The sequence below is a fragment of the Drosophila gunungcola genome, unplaced genomic scaffold, assembly GCF_025200985.1.
Source record: "Drosophila gunungcola strain Sukarami unplaced genomic scaffold, Dgunungcola_SK_2 000167F, whole genome shotgun sequence".
Classification (NCBI taxonomy): Eukaryota; Metazoa; Arthropoda; class Insecta; order Diptera; family Drosophilidae; genus Drosophila; species Drosophila gunungcola.
In genome coordinates this window covers 105,588-125,422 of record NW_026453328.1, presented here as the reverse complement: position 1 = coordinate 125,422, position 19,835 = coordinate 105,588, and the positions used below count along the sequence as shown (strand labels likewise).

At 36.1% G+C, this 19,835-nt stretch overlaps 1 long non-coding RNA gene across 1 annotated transcript in view; it reads left to right on the top strand.

The window, feature by feature from the left end:
* The first annotated feature begins 1,045 nt into the window (after nucleotides 1-1,045).
* LOC128265861 (uncharacterized) overlaps nucleotides 1,046-19,835 on the top strand; it is a 32,158-nt gene continuing 13,368 nt past the window's right edge. Inside the window, exons 1-2 of the long non-coding RNA XR_008268930.1 lie at nucleotides 1,046-1,058; nucleotides 1,194-1,268. This is a non-coding gene — a long non-coding RNA (uncharacterized LOC128265861). The remainder of the gene's footprint in view (nucleotides 1,059-1,193; nucleotides 1,269-19,835) is intronic.

The window sequence follows — 19,835 nt, the reverse complement described above, 5'->3', positions numbered from 1 at the left end:
GAATATACCTTAAGTGCATATCAGCTGTAAAAATATGCATCGGCGACAGGCCTGAAGTATAGCATCCTCTTCGGGGTAAATCTGGGCAGGTGAAAAATCTTTTTAGGAAGAAACTTAGCAGGTTTTGGACTTCTTCAGTTAAAAAGTATGGGTTTGGTGGACAGCTTACTGATTTGCAATTGGACGCTTTTTTTTCTGCATATTTTTGGTTATTATCAATGAAATTGTCGACATTTCCTTCCATTTCCTCCTGTTCTTCTGATAAGCAATCATTTTTCTGTTAATTATTTTCCGGAGCAGTAGGAAAAGTCACACACAACCTCCAAAGGAAAGCGTCCAGATTTTGATATGATTCTACTAAGCCAGAATTGAATGCAGCTGTATCATACTTGACCGAAGCATTTGGAGCATTTGGTAACACAAAACTTCCAGTGGCGTGGGCACAAAATTGTACACCCTTGCAAAGAACAGTCCGATCTTAAAAAATAATAAAGCAATCAGTAGAAATGGGTGTAAAAGAGCGAACGAAAATTCTTCGAGTATTGGAGCTATTGGGGTTGATGGAGTGAAATGAAAAAACGGCTAAAAAAGCAAGAACGCCCACATCTACCTTGCAAAGAACAGTTCGATCTTAAAAAATAATAAAGCAATTAAAAGGTATCGCTTTTATAAAAGTTTGTGCATACCAAGACTTTTAGAAAGTCTATTGGTTCAGTAGAAATGGGTGTAAAAGAGCGAACGAAAATTCTTCGAGTATTGGAGCTATTGGGGTTGATGGAGTGAAATGAAAAAACGGCTAAAAAAGCAAGAACGCCCACAACTACCAAACGACTAAAGCTACGTGCTATATATCGTATTTTTAAAGGCTATTTGCGTTATTTACGTTTCTTCAAGTAAAGTTCTGAATTAAAACTGTTTTGTTCTTTTAAAAATTGTTTCAAAAATTCTTACTCTAGTCTTATCCATGGCCTACGCTCTGGTCCGCGATTATCTTCATTTGACCTCCAGGTAGCGCGATTAGCAGTATTTTGCGACTGCTATCGTCGGCGTTCCTCGGAGTTTGCTCTAGCAATCGCGTGCGCTATAGCGTTCGCGCTCTGTTCCGCGATTTGCCTCGTTGGATCTCCAGGTAGCGCGATTAGCAACTGTGGTTAGCAGTATTTTCCAAGTCCTGTCGTCTGCGTTCCTCGGAGTTTGCTCTGGCAATCGCGTGCGCTATAGCGTCCTGTTCGCGCTCTGTTCCGCGATTTGCCTCGTTGGATCTCCAGGTAGCGCGATTAGCAACTGTGGTTAGCAGTATTTTCCAAGTCCTGTCGTCTGCGTTCCTCGGAGTTTGCTCTGGCAATCGCGTGCGTTATAGCGTCCTGTTCGCGCTCTGGTTCGCGATTTTCCTCGTTTGATCTCCAGGTAGCGCGATTAGCAAATGCGGTTAGCAGTATTCTCCAACTGCTGTCGTCTGCGTTCCTCGGAGTTTGGCGCTCTGGTCCACGATGTGCGTTCCCTAGCACGAATTCAATGGCCGTACTGTGGCTTGGTGGCGTTGTTCCTGACTCAATGAAGATACGCGGGGCATTCTCTATATTTTGATGTTCAAAAATATGATGTAAATAAATAAAGTGGTTGTTAAATTAATGTAAATTTATATATGCTTCATTCATGTTTAACATAAATTTAGTACAGCATTATACAATTTTATAGTTATCTGATAAATTATTTTGCGTTTGATCAAACCAAATAAATAAAAACATTTATTGAGAGAATACGGCAATAAATTAAATTGTCAAAAAAGTTAATGTTAATCAATAAAATAAAATGTTAATAAAACTTTATCATTTTATATTAAATAAATTTGACAAAATTACCTTATTCTCCTATTTTTACTAAAAGAAACTTACCAAATCAATAGTACAATATGTTACTTTAAATCACTTGCACGCTCTTGGGGCGATACTTTGCTTACTGTTTTTACACTTTCACTGTTAAATATAACGTAGTTTATACTTTATTAACACACAATAAAAATAATACTGATTTTCACTTCACTTACCTTCGGCAACTGTCATTCACCGACTAATCCGAGGATTAGGCATACATGTGAATATATAGGCTGGGGTTGTACCTGTTCTTCACCCAAAGGTCAACCCTTTCTGTTCACGGTTAGTCCCGTAGTGCAGGTAATTATTTTGACCATGTAACAGTATCTATGGCAGAACTCTTCAGTCTAAATTTGGGCAAGCTTTAAGGTGTTATACTGGGCAACCTCATCATTAGAGCAGAATAAATGAATTGCGTCATCGGGGACCTCGGTAGGTGAAACCACTATTTGCCTAAGAAGCTATACATCTGCGTCTGTTATGTTTTGCCTCGGACATATTATTCAATGCCAAAGCAAACGCGTGATCTTCGCGCTGCCTCATTATTTCTGTAAGCTCAAGAAACCTAAAATTATTCCAACGGTTAGCTCCGGCAATAATGTTGTAGGGATTATTACCATTTTTTTTCCAACTGGGCTGAGCTTCTTCAGATCTCCAAACACTATTATTGATTTACCCTTAAAAATTACATCTTGAGTTCTAACGAAGTCCTTAATCTAAAAACCCAAGCATTTGCGATCCGACCATGGAAATGCATAGCGTTCATGGAATCACTAATTAAGGGTCTTAAGGGACCTGATGATTGATGATGATTAACCGGTAGTGAACCGAATGAAGCGTAAGGCCTCTAATCCCAAAAACAGCTTTTCCAGAAGGAGTACAAAGTAAAACCTTTGCAGAATCAGTTGCCCCAGGAAGCTTAATTTTGCAAATCTTGAACAACTATCTGCAAACCCATATCATAAAAAACATCATTTTGCTCTTTGTTGGCCTTGATTATTTCAACATTTTTTCCGAATGTTCTTTCATTATCATTTCAAATAAGGTCCCTTCCCTCACTCCTCCACGGGAAGAAAAGCATTACATGCTCTCTAAATCTAAATAATCAGATGGGGAAAAGTTTATGCTGAAGCGAACCCATCTAAGAATTAATGAATGCACTCGTCTTTTCACACTACCAGTTCCATCTAAAAGTGGGTAACTTTGTTAGCGTTTTCATCGTCTGCTTCCAAGTCGATCGAAAGTCGTTGGACCTTTCTGATCGTGCGTTTGACTTGCCAAATTTTTTCCAAGCCGCAAGTTCTGCAAGACACTTTGACTCTAATTGCTCATGCCTTTGGACGTACCGATCAATACAGTTTTTTCTCAAAGATATCAGTTGAGTTGTCAGGAAGCTGATCTATTTCCCTATTAGATCATACTATCCGCACTCTTTTATCTGGATGGCAAGTGTTACTAAAAATATTTTCTTCGCCAGCCTCTGACATGTGTAACCTCAAAATGTTGTATCTGCTTCTTGGCCAGATATCTCCGTAGCGTTTATGAATTTGCTCCCGAGATTTTCTTTTAACAGAAATATTCCCATGACTTATTAAAGTCATTACTTCGCGATGGAGTTGCGACACGCCACGGTTGGATTTGTTAATGTAGTTAACTATATAGCTACAACAGGCGTACGCGTCTAGGATAAATTGAATATCCATATTTGATCTATGTAATCCCAAAATATTTTTATTGTAAGAATTTAAAAGCCTGTCGGAAAAATTGCGACGAAGAAATATCTGAGGCTTTTTAACTGGACCGAATGGCGAACTTATATTCTTCAAATGTAATTTTAAAGTTCAAAATTATTAAATGCGACTGCTTCTTCATCGGATCTAGAATTTAAAAGCTCTTATTTTTTTGAACTATTGTTTATAATGTTCATTGGTTCCATTTTCTTCCAATGGATATAAAACCAGACTTTCTGGCATTGGAGGGTATGGTATATTGAATCGGCAGAATTCTTGGCCACGCAGTTCTCTTAAACAAGAAGAACTGTGCTTATGGCGCTGCTATTGAATGAGTTCCTGCAATTCAGGATCATTGCCGTTGGTAGTAATAAAATTATTTATCGCAATTTTCTGCCCCGTCCAGCTTTGGAGCTTCAGAAAGCCAGTACATGCCACGAGAGTTCGGAGATCCTCTGTACTAAAACTCGATCCTCCAATAATAATGGACTAGGGTATACTCGCCAAATATCTCGGGACTTTTGAACAGTTTTAGCAATTGTCGGAACCTGATGCATGTTACTGGGTTAGAACGGATTAATCGAGCTTTTCAGGGCTCGAAAGAGCTGCCGCTTCGTCCTCACTAATAATTTTGTTATCCAACAAAAGGGATAAAATAACTAATAGCTTTGAAAATTTAATACTAGTTTGTATTAACGAACGCGAAACCCTAAAAGTTTGCGAAAATGCGACGACAAAAGGGAGTGGTTTCGATGGAGTTCAAATGATCACTAAATTTAATGTTCCAATAATTTTTCTTAGACCTAACTTATGCTAAGGTGGCGAGAGACGGGGCGAATTCGCAAGAGCGAACGGACGAAAGCTTTATTGGCTCCCGCTTTCGCCCTACAACTAGTGACTTCAATTTAAGTTAACGGGCTAAGTGCGCAAACAAGCTCATTCCATCTAGATTCAGCAGCGGAATGAGTTATGAAGAATGTAGGCAACCCAAATTGTCTTATCATGTCTATAACCTTTTTTCAGCTTCCCAATGAGCTGGGGCGAAACGAAGACCTTTCAGAATGAAAAAGTCTGCCGACAAAATTACACCGCGAGATACAGTTGGGAATGGTAGGTCTTCCGCATCTCGATCTTGGGTCAGAATTGTTGGACGGTGGCCTTCTCCAGGAGCCAAAGCAATACGCTGAAGCTCAGTATTGTTGTTTTCTAATAAAGTTTCATGACCGCCATGATTTAAGTCCTCTTCTTGTTGGTTAACTTGTTAACTTGTTATACAACTGTTGTCGTAAAAGCTCTTCAACGGCTTCTCGGTCAGATTCATCTGCGATAAAAGGTAATTCGTCCCTTCCGTCATAAAATTATGAGAGTACTCAAGTTTCCTTTTAAGGTGAACTTGGATTACATGAGTGGAGTCAAAGGAACGGGGAAGCGCACTTACAGTGTCTGGCACAGAAATAGAAACATTTACCACTGCTCTTCTAATTCCACATTGCCTTTCATATCCTAGGAAGATAATGGATTGGCGACATGTACTGCAAAATAGATTTTTGCCGGACGGACTCGGAAATTTCCTACTCAAAAAAATGCGTTGTCTACGTTCGTGTTGGCGAACTTAGAAGTTAAATAAAGTTTGTTTAAACCACTTACCTGGGATGAAAACCTGCACAGCATGTACATCTTTCAGTTGGTCCGTCCCTAATGTTTTTTGTAGATATTATTTCCGCGCAGTGTTTCGGCTCCCCCGGCGCTGTAGCTCCCGTTGATACTCCCTTTCATCAGGAAAAAGTTCAGCTCGAGCAGCAATATTTCGCTGCGACTGTCTGAAAGATTCCGCCTGATGATTTTGGGAACTGGTCCTATATGTAATGAGTCTCTCCTTAATCATTTCCTGAATTTGTTGCTCCCAAAGTCTCCGCTGTAGTCGCGTATTGTAACGTTGCAATGTGTTGTGATGTGCCGCGATTTTCAGTATTTATGTAGCGCCCTGTTGGCGCTCTGGTCAGCGATGCGCGTTCCCTGGCACGAATGGTGCTATTTAAGATTTGTAAAAGTTTTGATAGGTGTAACGGGTAGCTACACTGCAAATCATTCTAGGCGAGATGTTAAAAGTGAAATACAAGCGCACGCGGAATAGTTGTCCGGCTGGCGGCTCGTCGGCTAAGGCTGTGATGGTCTTGCTTGTATACACCTTTTCTTTGATGCTTTAATAATCGCTTAGATGCTATGGAGGTCCATTCGAGCCCACCCTTCCATTGGTCGCTCTATCCACCTGCTCAATAGCGCTACCCTACACTTGGATATCGCTAGGTGCGGCCAATCTCATATTTTTTTAGAACATTATAAAAGTTTATTAAAAGCTGAAAACATTCTTAACACTGGACATAATAAAAGGTTTAATTATAGACATGTACATATAAATACGACATATAAAAACGTAAATTCAAGTTAGGATTATATAGGTAGAGTTTATAAATATTAATTGCATGAAGTGCGTAAATAACTATTCATAATTTTCTTTCTTTTTCTCAACGAAATCAAAAATTAGGCAAATGGGGAGGGGAATTTAATTGGGTCCTTTTCTCTACACTAGAGCGCTTTGGATTTCACTCATTTCTTTTGCCCATCTTCTATTGTCGGTTGAGGTTAAATCAATAAATTTTTTTTTACTTTTCCTTTTTTTATTATATTTTTTCTGTGTTTGACATAGAATTTAAATTGGATTTTTATCACTCACCAATAAATAGGCAATCCATCGACGAAAGCGCTTTCTTCGGGATGCAATGAGCTAGAGTGGGGCTGAGAATAAAAGAAAAAAAAAAACGCTAATTGCCAATTAAATTGGTTGCGCTGAGTTCGACGGTGCGCGCAGGTTCGATGTGAGCTGGATGAACTGGCTGCGCGTGCGTGGACTGACAATTTCTTTTGCCTTGCATCCCTCTCTTGGGCCTTGGGATTCTTGCTAATTCGTTCGCCTAATACATAAAAAAAACACTAAGGAACTGCTGGGATTTTTCCCTCTTTTTCTCTTTTAAGACTCACCCCCAAACCTCTGCACAAAAGATTGGGAATCCAAATTTTTCCCCTTGGCGGTTGAAGCTCTGCACTCGCTGTTACTTTTAACTTCAAACGAGTTGCACCTTAGATTACTTAACTCTTATGCTGCCAAAATGGGAAAGACTGCTATCCACGCCGGAAAGTTGGCGGTAACCTATAGAGCGGTCTAATTGAGTAACATATATACACTTTTTGACCGGATTATCTTTCCTTTCTTGTTAAGCCCTACATTACGCCCAATCAGCATGGGTTTATGTCCGGTAGGTCTACTACCTCAAATTTAGTTCTTTTTAGTAATTATTATCTCAGTGAATTTCAACGTCAGTGTGGATTTTGCAAAAGCATTTGATAAAGTTTGCCATAAAACACTTTTCGCTTAGCTTCGGCAATTGGGATTTCATGCCTCGTTGTTAAAATTGATTGTATCATATTTGGATCGGAGGACCAACTGGGTCAACATAAATGGCCCTCCTCAAGGTAGTACCCTAGGCCCTCTTTTTATAATATTTATTAATGACGTTTGCTGCTGTTTTATGAACATAGAATATCTTTTATATGTTGATGTTATTTAGATCTTTAGATCTATCCGTTCAGTTGCTGAACTGTGTCGAACTAGTTTTATTGGAAACAGAAACAAAGAGCATAGACACGCGTCATACCAATTCTAAAAAAAAAGTCTCCATAACTCAATTTTTTTTTTGGTGACAAATGGCGGTTCGTGTTATCGAACTTCGACTGTATCTTTGAACTCCCAAAACAAATGACGTTTCCTGCTGTTTTATGAACATAGAATATCTTTTATATGCTGAACTGTGTCGAACTAGTTTTATTGGAAACAGAAACAAAGGGCATAGACACGCGTCAAACCAATTCTAAAAAAAAAGTCTCCATAACTCAATTTTTTTTTTGGTGACAGATGGCGGTTCGTGTTATAGAAGTTCGACTGTATCTTTGAACTCCCAAAACAAAAAAGTGCAAGTTAGAATACATTTTTAAAATAAAATTAAAAAAATAGCAAAAAGTTAACAGAAAATTAATGAGAACCGTAAAAAACTAGATTAAAAAAGTATGTAAGACCGAAACTGGAAACAAAAAAATGTTTACATTTGGAACATGGAATACATTTTATATTAAAGGTAAACACATGGATACTGCCAAAAAAATTCTGGTACAAAACACTTAATTTTTTAAAATGTAGTTAAAATTTTAAAATTCAGATACTTGTCCTTCCTTTGATTGCAAGCGAATAAAATAATTTGAATATTTTTTATTATTTATATATTACACTTTTTTAATCGTACAAAAAAGGAGCAGTCAAAAAGTTCCTATTCAGAAGAAACAGCAAAAGACTCCAAGTTTGCCCGCGATGTTGCCAGACTTATTTTGTTGATGCCATTTTGCCTTACTAAGACAAATCCCGACAGATGGCGCTGGCTTAAGTCATGCAATATTGCCTTACTAAGACAAATCCCGACAGATGGCGCTGGCTTAAGTCATGCAATATTGCCTTACTAAGACAAATGCCGACAGATGGCGCTGGCTTGAGTGATGCAATATTGCCTTACTAAGACAAATCCCGACAGATGGCGCTGGCTTAAGTCATGCAATAATGCCTTACTAAGACAAATCCCGACAGATGGCGCTGGATTAAGTCATGCAATATTGCCTTACTAAGACAAATGCCGACAGATGGCGCTGGCTTGAGTGATGCAATATTGCCTTACTAAGACAAATCCCGACAGATGGCGCTGGCTCGAGTGATGCAATGTGGGCTTGCTAAGACAAATTCCGACAAAGGGCGCTGGCTCGAGAGATGCCATATGGAGGGCGTTATATCCAAATGAAGTTCTAAGTTTCCATATCTGGTGAAATTTAAACTGTGCCCGTCAAAAAATCAATTCAGCAGTATGAGTGTCCGCAGTACTCTAGCGAAAAGTTGCAGATAGCATTCGAAATAAATGTCTCAGATTTGCTCTTTCATCACTTAATTTTGCTGACCGTTTTCTTGTCCATCTTTCTAGACTTAAAGACCGTAGGAAAATACAAGCCTTATTTATCTTGGATGAGCTTCTTGCTGGTAGCCTAGATTGCCCTGTGTTGCTTTCCAAGATAAACTTTTGTGTGACATACAGGTCTTTACGTTCTCACGAACCATTTTTTATTAAGCATTGTAGGACTAATTACGCCCTTTATGAGCCTATTTTTCGGGCTCTTCGATCATATAATGCTTTACCACCTAGCATGTGGTTCGACTTCAGTTCCAACAAACAATTAGTGCGTTATTCATTAGTTGAATATTTTTTAGCTTGTTATGTTTAGTTTTAAGATATAATATGGTGGGAACTCGGTGTCCGTGTTGTTCACAAACCAATCAGCTGTTTTAATGTTGTCGGCTAAAATTTTATTCCGTTCCATCTGCAGCCTCTCTAGTTTCCTTATTTGTCTCATCTTGGTTGTTGTTCTTATTTTTTTGGCAATGTTCTTCTCGCTCTCCATAAATGATGTGAAATCGTTCGGGTCTAGCTGTTGTTGTAACGTCGTTCTCTTCCCTCTCTTTTTGATTAGTCATTTTTGTATATGGTGTTTATGTTTGTTCATCAAGCTTTAAGAGGATCCCGCCTCAAGGGGAACTGGGGTAAAAGAAAATTTGGGGAAATGTGGATATATTTTACTTGAAATGAAAAAATCGACTTCCTTGAGCTGGTCAAAGGAAGTTAAGGGGAATTTGGGAAACATTTTGGTTTCAGCAGGTCCCATCTACTTCAAATTAGCCAACAATTGGCAGTTGGCATCAAGCATCGCCGTCATTAGGCTTTTCACCTCTATGACTTCCCCTTTAAGCTCTCGGATTTTCTTTTCCAGCATTTGAAATCTTACCTCGACCTGCGAAGAGCAAGAATAAGAGGATCCCGCCTCAAGGGGATCTGGGGTAAACGAAAATTCGGGGAAATGTGGATCCATTTTACTTGAAACGAAAAAAATTATGCTAGCAATTTTTTATAAAAACAACTTAATATTAACAACTTTTAAAAACTTCAGAATTGATAGTCTTTTATTGGTAAGAAACGCAAATGTTGCTTAAATTAGTATTATTTTTTGTCTGAGGTCAACATTGCACGATCAAATGCAAAATGAATTGGGTTCGCGGCTTTTCTTGTTTCTCTTTGTCATTAATAGTTTTGAGGATTTCCTCTCCGTCCGCAATATACTTTAAGAGAGGGAATTTCTTCTTCTCTATTGGGAGAGCGAACTTTGGACTCTTCGCCAAAAGTGATTGTATTGCTGGTGGGAACTCGGTGTCCGTTTTGTTCACAAACCAATCAGCTGTTTTTTTTGTTGTCGGCTTTTGTGTTTGGCAATGTTCTTCTCGCTCTCCATAACGTCGTTCTCTTCTCCTCTCTCTTTTTGATTAGTCTTTTTGTATATGGTGTTTATGTTTGATCAGCAAGCTTAATATTTTCAATTGGTAGTAATGTGTGTGTCTGTCCAGTAATTTGTTTATGTCAAATGTACTTTATCGCCTGTAAATAATTTGTTACTCCTAGGGCTGTATTTTATGAATTTGTTTAATGTTTGTTTTTAACTTAGTTAATTTAGTTGATGTCAGTTGAAAATTGTTAATCGTTGGTCTTGCATTATAGTAGCTACGTTTAAGTTTAGCATATCCCATGTTGGAGTGTAATGCTATTGGCGTGCCTTCCGTTTTTTAATGTAATTAGTTTTGGCGACCTTTCCAAAATATATTGATTAAAAAAAAATAAATATATACATAAATGTCCATTACATACGTCCCGGCATTATCCGAAAATGTAGCGAAATAGGATTGCTATGACAAAGAAAACATAAGCATCGCACATAAACCGGACCACACATTAAAATCTATATACAACAAAACAAAATCAAAGATAAATGAAATTGACAAAAAAGACGTGATATATAAAATAGAGTGCAACGGCAACAACAAAGAAATATGCAAAAATATTATCCGAAAATGTAGCGAAATAGGATTGCTATGACAAAGAAAACATAAGCATCGCACATAAACCGGACCACACATTAAAATCTATATACAACAAAACAAAATCAAAGATAAATGAAATTGACAAAAAAGACGAAATATGCAAAAATATATATATAGGAACAACAAAATCGAAACAAAAAACCAGACAAGCACAGCATAAATCAGACTCAAAGCTAGACACCATACGAACGCGTAAAAAACAGCACTCGTGTCCCACTGTGCCAAGCATAATAACTCTCCGAACTTCGAAGAACAACACTATGCCAAACGATTCACCATAGAAAGGCTACATATCATAGAAACTCCTACAGACAAACGGATGAACTACAAAACGGACACTGACAATTGCGCTCTTTGACTAGGAAAAGAAAAAGTACAATTAGTTAACAACTCCACGTCACCGGACGCTGACGTGTTAATTAAATATATGTATGTTGAATGTAAATTGTTCTTGTTTGTTAAGAATATTAAAATCGTCGTTATACTTTTATAGTTGTCCTGAAGATGGTTTACCCAAAAACAAAATAACTCAAAATTAAAACGGAATTATTTTTTCAACATCCTGACCTCGAGCTGGCTAACAATCAATATAATTTACAAAGGTCGCCAAAACTAACTACAATAAAAATAATCAATTTTAATTTTGAAATATAAATGTGGAGAAATTCGGACAGAAATGTTTAAGCTTCTTGTAAAACACTTATATATTTTAGTTCATTCCCAATTATTTGTGAATCGACTTCCTTGAGCTGGTCAAAGGAAATTAAGGGGAATTGGGGAAACATTTTGGTTTCTGCCGGTCCCATCTTCTTAAAATTAGCCAACATTTGGCAGTTGGCATAAAGTCTAGCCGTCATTAGGCTTTTCACCTCTATGACTTCCCCTTTTAGCTCTCGGATTTCCTTTTCCAGCATTTAAACTCTTACCTCGACCTGCGAAGAAAAAGAGAATCCCGCCTCAAGGGGAACTGGGGTAAAAATGTTAGCATTTTTTTTATAAAAACAACTTAATATAAACAACTTTGAAGAACTTCAGAATTAAAAGTCTTTTATTGGTAAGAAACGCAAATGTTGCTTAAATTAGTAATATTTTTATGGATTATTACTTTTACAATTTTTTTCTATTTGTTCCGAAATATTATTCGGTTGCGTCGTTTAGCTTTTTGAAATAAATTTTCAAATTTATACGCTGTAAATGAATTTATGTGCCCACACCCAGAAAAATATTAATAAATTTTTTTATATAAACATTTGCTTTTAAATTTATTGTTTTACTCCGGGTCGTTTACTTCCTCTCTCATCTTTTTGGCCATACTTTTAGCCTTATAAATTTTATTCTTAGCCCTAGTAAAGGCAAGTCGAAGCTCTTTGATGTGGTCGGTGAAGCGGTAACCGTCCCTCCTTTGTGACTCTGAAAATATAATAATGAGAAAATATAATATAAAATATAATATTGAGAAAATATAATGTAAAACATAATAATGAGAAGGAAATATTAATTTTATTAAAATAAAAAACACTTGCCCAATAATGTTTCATTTAAATGAATGAAGGTCACAAAACCATCCCTGTTCCTAGTACCGCCATAATTAAGCTCCATTATCAAACTTGGACTTAATATCCTACTAAAATTTTTCGGCAAGTTGTCCTCCAAAAGTGTTTTTAATAATGCAATCTGAAAAATAAAAATAATCAATATAATTTTGAAATATTAATGATTTCCAGTTTACGAAAAGTTTTACTTTTTCGGAGAGAAATTTTTAGGCTTTTTATAAAACACTTACATATTTAAGTTCATTCCCAGTTATTTGGGAGTCGACTTCCTTGAGTTGTTCAAAGGAAGTCAAAGGGAATTGGGGAAGCAATTTAGTATCTGCCGGTCCCATCTACTTTAATATCGCCAACATTTGGCAGTTGGCTTCTAGCATAACCGTCATAAGGCTTTTCACCTCCACGACCTCCCCTTGAGCTCTCGGATTTCCCTTTCGAGCATTCTAACTCTTACCTCGACCTCCGAAGAGGAAGAGGAAGTGGAAGGCGCCTCGAGGGGAACTGGGGTGAAAGTAAAATTGGGCATATGCTGATCCATTTTACTTGAAACGAAAAAAATTATGTTAGCAATTTTTTATAAAAACAACTTATTATTAACAACTTTGAAAGTAAAATTGGGCATATGCTGATCCATTTTACTTGAAACGAAAAAAATTATGTTAGCAATTTTTTATAAAAACAACTTATTATTAACAACTTTGAAAACGCAAATATTGCTTAAATTGGTAATAGTTTTATGGAATATTACATTAACTTAACTACTTTAATTTAATAATTTAATAGAAGAAAAGGGTTTAACTTTTGAATATTCGTTGCTACCGGTTTATTCTTCCGAATTTTACTTATGTCGTCCCTGAACTCGTGAAATTGGACAACTTCGACAATTTAATCAAAAGCGAAATCCAGTTCTCTTGGCGAAATACTTATTTCAAAGGGCTTCGACACCTTTCTTCACCTTTGAATAAAACGGAAAACCCACACGAACACTCTCGCCCTACTACTAGAGTTTTCAAAAACAAACGCCAAGTGCGCAAAATCTGTGGCCTTCAACAAAAAAACCGTTATCTTTTTTAAACAATTTCGAAATTTTAAATGGAATATTAGGTTTGATGCAAAAAATATTATTCGGCATCTTGATAGAAATTATAAAATTACTAAAAATGTTTTAATTAGTATTTCCAAAACTATCAGTTTTTTACCCAGAACATTTTTCTTCTACAGTTTTGTACACAGACATTTTTTTTCTATTTGTTCCAAAATTTTATTCAGTTTCTTGACGATTCGTTTAGCTTTTTGAAATAAATGTTCAAATTTATTCGCTGTAAATGAATTTATATTTTTTGGCTATGCATCACCTAAAAAATTCAATATGGACTACAATTTCAGCCTTAGCATACCTAAAACTCTCAAAATATGGACTATTTTCCTACTTTTAAGGTTGGTGGTGAACTATTTTTTTTTAGGTCAATAGCCTTATTTAGTTAATTTTACCTAAAATTTCTAGCTGCCTTCAAACCATTTGATTAAATATTATTGGTGAACAATACAATGTTTGAATAAGGTTATAGAGTTATTTTAAGTTTAACTTCACTTAAATGTCATACTGTAATATGAATGCTAGAACTGGGCGATATTTCGATAGATAGATTTCTGGAAATTTTAAAGCTATCGTTATCGTCCTAAAATCGGTGGCATGCCATCACTTAAATTTTAAATCACGATCACTTTCACAATATTCGGTGTAGTCGGTTTGTTGTGGATGTTTTAATTTTTCCACTTAAAATGGTTGGGTTTTTGCGGCGTAAGTTCCTTTTTTATATTATCTTGTTATAATTAATAATTTTTTTAGAACTTTTTTATCACCGTCCCACGTTGGGCGCCAATTAAGTTTATCACTAGTAATATTGTTAAAAATATATTTTTATTTTTTGTAACTTGGTGTGAAACTTTTTTATTTAATTTCACAAGTACAATACACTTTTCTTTTCACAATCGAATTTCTTACTTCCGAACTGTTTCTTGATCCAAATTGGACTGCCGGCTTAATTCTCAAATCTTATCCAACGAACCTCGGCCAGAAGCTTTTCTTTAAGCTTCAAGAACTTTTCCTTTTGTTTAAAATATAAGCTTAGGATGAAATCATGGCATTCTATTGTGAAATTTAAATATGCTGACCGATGCAATTTGTTTGGGCTTGGATCGCAATAGCTTGAACTTGGAACGCAATTGATTGGACTTCGAGTGGAAACTTATGTTTACTTTAAGATTTGTTTGTTTATCTTGGTAGGGAAACCAAAAGCGGACCCCAAAGCCAAAGGCATGGGCAAAGACAATGGCAAATGCAAAGGCATAGTCAAAGATTGTTTAAATTGAATTTTGAAAAAATTGTTTATTAGTGCAACAATTAATAAGCGGCCCGGTTTCACGGGTTGGTTAACTTGCGTGTGGAAGTGTACGCGGCTAGCGGCTCTTCCTAGGCAAATGCTAACGGAGAATGATACACTGACCGCTAACTAAGGGCTACTAATATACAATAAATAGCGCAGGAAAATTCTGAAAAGCGCAAGAAAATGTTTATTGCCGCTAATTTTTGAGAACTACACTTTCCACAATTTGCACTTTTTTCCAGCTGTTTTATTCAAACCCTAAATTGGTGCTCACTACGACGAAAATTGGTGGAGTTAAGATCGCACTAATTGGGTCGACGACGATTATTTTATTTGCTTGTTTATGGGCCAAAGCGGTTCACATATAATTCGAAATATATTATGTTTATTGCAGAATTTTGGTTGTTAGTACATGCAAATTTTTATTTCTTGGTTAGAATGCTCACTATTACACGAATGCAAAAAGTTGAAAGATGGGCCAAAACACAATTGACAAAACGCCACAGATTAACTTTCAACTTTTAGCACTCTATACCTGGTTGGCCGACTTGATAATTGCAACTTCCTTTTTTTACTTCCATTAGGCGGCAGCAGCAAATTAGGCAATTAAATTTGCAGAAACGTCTGGGGCAACTCAAGGAACGGCAGAAAATTTCCAGCGACGAAATATTGTTGAATTTAATTTTTTGGCCGAACCGACACGAATAAATTGGTTTTGGGTATTGTTAGTAATTATTATAGTTTTTCACCGAAAAAGATTAAAACAACTCGCGAACTCTACTGCTATCACGTCGGGGTCAACATGAAAATCTAATACTCTTTTGTATTAATAACGCGAAAACTTGTGACTGCAGTAGTTCGAGACGATTTATTTTGCGAAACTTGTGAAGAAACTATTTCGAAAGCACGACGACGAAAAGGAGTGGTTACAATGACGTTCGATTGATCACTAACTTTAATATTTCAATAATTTCTCTTAGAACCTAACTTATGCTACGGTGGCGGGAGACGGGCGAATTCGCAAGGGCGAACGGACGAAAGCTTTATTGGTTCCCGCTCTCGACCTACAACTAGAGATTTCAAATACAAGCGCCAAGTGCGCAAACAATTACATTTACTTTTTACTTTAATTTATGAATACAAATTGACACTCACTTGCTAAAATGTAAATAGTGATAGCAGATAGTAGGTATTTTGTAAAAAGCCGTACCTTAGCTTTGTCATTGTCTCCAAAAGCATTCTACAGCGACTGTTAGAATGAACTTAGAAACGATCCTCGGGAACCTTCCTGGATAGCTTCCAAAGCAAGCATTGCGTTACACATCTAAAGAATGAATAATGATCCCTTTCAAAAGAACACATTTAGAATGATTCGAATGGTCTTGGTTTGTATCTTTTTCTTTAAAAGTTTCTTCGTGGTTTGTATTTTCTTCTATTATTAAGCTTGGACTTAATATTCTACTAAAATTTTTTGGCAGGTTGTCCTCCAAAAGTGTTTTGAATAATGCAATCTGAAAAATAAAAATAATCAATATAATTTTGAAATATTAATGATTTCCAGTTTACGAAAAGTTTTACTTTTTCGGAGAGAAATGTTTAGGCTTTTTATAAAACACTTACATATTTAAGTTCATTCCCAGTTATTTGGGAGTCGACTTCCTTGAGTTGTTCATAGGAAGTCAAAGGGAATTGGGGAAGCAATTTAGTATCTGCCGGTCCCATCTACTTTAATATCGCCAACATTTGGCAGTTGGCTTCTAGCATAACCGTCATAAGGCTTTTCACCTCCACGACCTCCCCTTGAGCTCTCGGATTTCCCTTTCGAGCATTCTAACTCTTACCTCGACCTCCGAAGAGGAAGAGGAAGTGGAAGGCGCCTCGAGGGGAACTGGGGTGAAAGTAAACTTGGGCATATGCTGATCCATTTTACTTGAAACGAAAAAAATTATGTTAGCATTTTTTTATAAAAACAACTTATTATTAACAACTTTGAAAACGCAAATATTGCTTAAATTGGTAATAGTTTTATGGAACATTACATTTACTTAACTACTTTAATTTAATAATTCAAATTGACACTCACTTGCTAAATGTTAATAGTCGGTATTTTGTAAAAAGCCGTACCTTAGCTTTGTCATTGTCTCCAACAATTATAAATTTAATTTTATGTTAATTAAGGTTTGTCGCGCGCAAATCCCAGGCGTAAGAGCCCACCTCCCGCCCAACCGACCGAGGGGCGCAGTCGTATAACGCACGACACGAATACGCGAAAGATAAACGGATTCGAGGAAATTGTGAAAAAAAAAACATTTTTTTTTAAATGCTTTTAATTTATAATTTACTTAACAGTGTGTAACAAAGGAGTTAATACTACTTTGTCATTGAAGGGAATGTAAACATATTTATAACATATTTGATCAACAGAACATGATTCTTCTTCACTGTTCCAATTACAATCAGTGAGAAGAATACCCAAAGATAAACTTAAGACTGGTGTGTCAAAAAAACCATATATATTTGAAAATCTGTGGCCTTCAACAAAGAAACCATTATCTTTTTTAAACAATTTCGAAATTTTAAATGGCCCGGTTTCACGGGTTGGTTAACTCTCCCCCTTCTAAAATGGATCGCCCCGATTCATTAAGAATTTCTTTAAAGCGTTCTCTTAGTTTTGAAAAAAAAAAAACATTGGTCTTGGTTTGTATATTTTTCTTTAAAAGTTTCTTCGTGGTTTGTATTTTCTTCTATAAAAATTTCTTCTTGGTTTGTATTTTCTTTTTTTAAAACTTTTTCTTGGTTTGTACTGATTTCTAGTTCTGGCCGTTGTTTTTTGGTTACAAAATTTCTGTATATTATGTAAAGTAATATATATTTGAAAATCTGTGGCCTTCAACATAGAAACCATTATCTTTTTTAAACAATTTCAAAATTTTAAATGGGTTATTAGGTTTTATGCAATAAATATTGTTCGGCATCTTGATAGAAATCATAAAATTACTAAATTAATATTTCCAAATCTATTAGTTTTTTCTTGTACAGTTTTGTACACAGACAATTTTGTTTCTATTTGTTCCAAAATGATCTTCGGTTTCTTGACGCTTCGTTTAACTTTTTGTAAGAAATTTTCAAATTTATACGCTGTAAAGAATTTATGTGCCCACACCCAGAGAAAAAGTAGACTTATTTTTAGGCTATGCATTACCTAAAAATTCAATATTTCAGCTTTAGGTGTCGCATTACCTAAAACTCTCAAAATATGGACTATTTTTCTACTTTTAAGGTTAAGGGTGGACTATTATTTTGGATCTATAGCCTTATTAAATGTAGTCCATTTTACCTAAAATTTTCTAGCTCCCTTTAAACCATTTCTGTAAAACATTTGATAAAATATTAGTGGTGAACAATACAATGTATGAATTAGTTGCTTATTGTTAAACAGTTAATAATAAAAGGAATTATTTTAAGTTTCATTTCGCTTAAATGATATTCTTTAAGATCTATGCTAGAGGTGTTCTAAATTTCGATAGATTGATCGTTATCGCCTTAAAATCGGTGGCATGCCATCACTTAACAGAAAGCACGCTCATTTCGTAGTTTCTTGAAAGTGCATGTGCAAGTAAAAATTTTTACAGTAGTAATGCGAAATAACTTTATTTATACGCATTTAATTGCTTGTTTTTTAAAACGGATTTAAACAAGATATTTTCTTGGTCACCATTTATTCACATCCATACACACATACAAATGAGCAGTTGGGTCAAAATCCCATTAAAATAAATTTTCCTGGAATCGAACTAATGCGCATTTACCATACAAAATTATGCTGAAGTGGTTATTTATGTGTGGATGGACATGAATTGGTTTGTTTTGTAGTGCTCTTGTTGGCGTTTATGATTTTAATATGTTTATGTTTCTTATTAGATAATTAGAGATTTTGAGTTGAAATATCCAGACCTAGAACTCAGTTTGTAAAATATGTGGAAATTTTAAACAAATTAAAAAATGATGATATAGGAGAAGGTAAGTTTTTCTATCCGTACACATTTACCATATTAATACGTCTATACTTGCAGATGCGTTAAATATTAATAGTAGACTAAACGGCGGCACCATCAACTCAGGGAATCTAAGTCTAACTGCAGTGATAGTGAGTTTGCTGGAGTTTCGACTTCTTTGAAAATTTTGTAATCATCTGTGAAGAAATATTAAACGGTTCATCATTTATAAAAATAATGCGAAAGTTACTGAACACTGCTAGGTTTGTCGTGGTTGATACAAAACCATGTTGACAGTTGCTTATTTATCTTATTAGAAGAAACAAAAGTTTGTAGGCAACAATACGCCCAAATAGCTTTGAAATTAGGAATTCCATCGCAATCAGGGTGGTAAGAATCGTCAAACAGTCAAAGAACCTATGGTTATCAAGGTTTTTTTTAGATCTGACAGTCCTCTCGACGTCTGCTATGTACTGATGGTAAAGAAATTTATTTAAAAACTCAAATTCTCGTTTGTGTTGCAAGTGCCTATTCCAATCTCTCGGAAATGCGAAAGAACTAATTGCCAGTCAACTAAGAGAATATCGCTTCTGATAGAACAAAGGCAAATGAACTTGGAAAAATTACCCGCTGAAGGCTTAAAACTATAAAACTCTAATGATAGTAGCAATGGCATATGATGAATTTTTGCAGTTGCTGATAGGTAAATTTCATTCAGTTAAGGAAAAATAAATATCGGGACTAAGAAATACTAAATCTTTGAACTTATATAAATCATTGAATACATTATTAACTTGTCTTAAGCCCATACTGATGAAAAGAACATAGGTGCACATGTGACATGTGACTGATCTAAGTTACTTGGCAGTAAGGAATGAGCGTCAGGGTTTCTCGCACAAACAAGGGATGACAGGAGCGGTGGATACCAGAACAGCTTGCTTAGCGTGATGGGATGTAGCCTGGTTCGCTTGATGGGACGTAGAACAGACATAGAGTAAGAAATGTATAGAGGCACCATTTGCTCTGCCGCTCTCTCGAGTGACTTTTCCAGTGATGCCACCTAGACTAAAACAGGGGAAATTTTCAGTCTCTCACGGTTCGATTCGAACTTGTAATTCGGTCCCGCGGTGAGTTTCTGCATCTGAACTGCTCGCTCCCATTGCTAAGGGCTGGTGCGAGCAGTGCAGTTGCAAATTCACCATGGGACCGAATTGCAAGTTCGAT